The following is a 1,492-nucleotide window of genomic DNA, read 5'->3' as shown; positions in this document are numbered from 1 at the left end:
TCCCCCTTTAGACTCCGAGCTCTGCTCTAGGAGACTTGGAGCACCCCTGGGGCCCGGGGTGGGCATAGGGGCCAGTGGGGGTGTTCCGTCCCCCCAGCAGCCCCACGCATCTCTGGAAAGAGGCCGTCAGCATGTGCAGGGGGCAGGAGGCTGAGCCGCCTGAGGATGTCCAGTGGGGGGTCACTCCGCGGGCTCTGGGACCCTGGCTCCGGCCTGGATCCCGCTGTGCCCGGCCTGCGGTCCGTCCTCCTGGCCTCGGGGCTCTTTGCCCTGGCCCTCTCTCCTACCCGGCTCTGGCTGGAGCGAGGAGGGTAGGACCTGGGGGAGTGAGCAGCCAGGGGGCTGCCCCGGGGCCGCGCGAGTCCTGGTGGGCGCTGGGTCCCTGGCAGCCTCTCCCCCGTGTGGAGCCTCCGAGGAGCGACGGCTCGCCGACACGGTGGCGCCGTGCCCACCAATGGGGGCCGTGCCAAGCGTGATGCGATGTGTGCTGATCCCGCTCCACTCCTCGCCGGGGACGTGCGGCGGCTGCCTCCACGGCACAGGGAGCTCCGCACGTCCTCCCGTCACCTCCAGGGGCTTTGGAGACGGTAGGGTGGGGAGAGGCAGAGGGGCCAGCCGAAAAGAATCCTGCCACCCGCAAGGCTTGTCTTCCACCCCCAGGGGAGGACCGCTGGGCACTGGTCCAGGGTCCCCTCTGCTCTCCACTTGCACCCCCAGTGAGGAGGTGCCCCTTGGTCCCAGAGCTGCCCCATTCTATAGATGAGAAAGCAAGGCCCTAAGTAAGTGTGCAAAGTCACCCAGAGAGCAAGTGCAGTCCCACAGCTCCTCTCCCCTTCCCCAAGACCTGTTGGAGATGCCGTCTGGCCCTCTTTTGCCCCACTCTCTGTGCTTGGGCCCCAGGTTCCAGGAGAGAGCGTGCAGGGGTGTTGGGGCTCAGAGGCGAGGCTGCACCCCTCAGAAATAACCGGAGCAGATCGAGCTCCAGCTCCTTTTTCCTTCTAAGGGGGCTCAGTGTCTGAGACAGGGGCTGCTCTGGTCTGGGGGAGGGCCAAGCCAGGGGCAGCTGCTTTATTCAAATGTAGACTCCTGGGCCCCTCTCTAGGCTCTGGGGAGGGTCCTAGGCCTCTGCATTTTACAAAGCATCCCCCTGGCCCGGGCCTGTGACATCGGTGGCCGTGGAGCACGCTGTGCCAGCAGGGAAGAGCTTGGATTCTGGAGTCAGAAAGTCTGACCCACCTCCTGCAGTTGCTCTCTGGATGGCCGTGGGCACTTGAGGCTGGGCCTTGGCTTTCTCATCTGTAGAACGGGGCAGCTCTATCTACCTTGACATCCGAATGGGGCAAGGGTGGCGGAGGCACCAGCTGCACGCCTGCCACACAGCGGGTGCCCAGAAGCCAGTGTCCTGGGAATGCAGTGTCCTGGGAATGCAGTTGGTTCTGGGCCAGGGTTGGAGCTCCTTGTCCTTCCCACCATGTGGGGATCCAGGTGGGTG

This window comes from Dasypus novemcinctus, chromosome 11 (genome assembly GCF_030445035.2).
Source record: "Dasypus novemcinctus isolate mDasNov1 chromosome 11, mDasNov1.1.hap2, whole genome shotgun sequence".
Taxonomy (NCBI): Eukaryota; Metazoa; Chordata; class Mammalia; order Cingulata; family Dasypodidae; genus Dasypus; species Dasypus novemcinctus.
Note: the sequence above shows the minus strand (reverse complement) of the source record.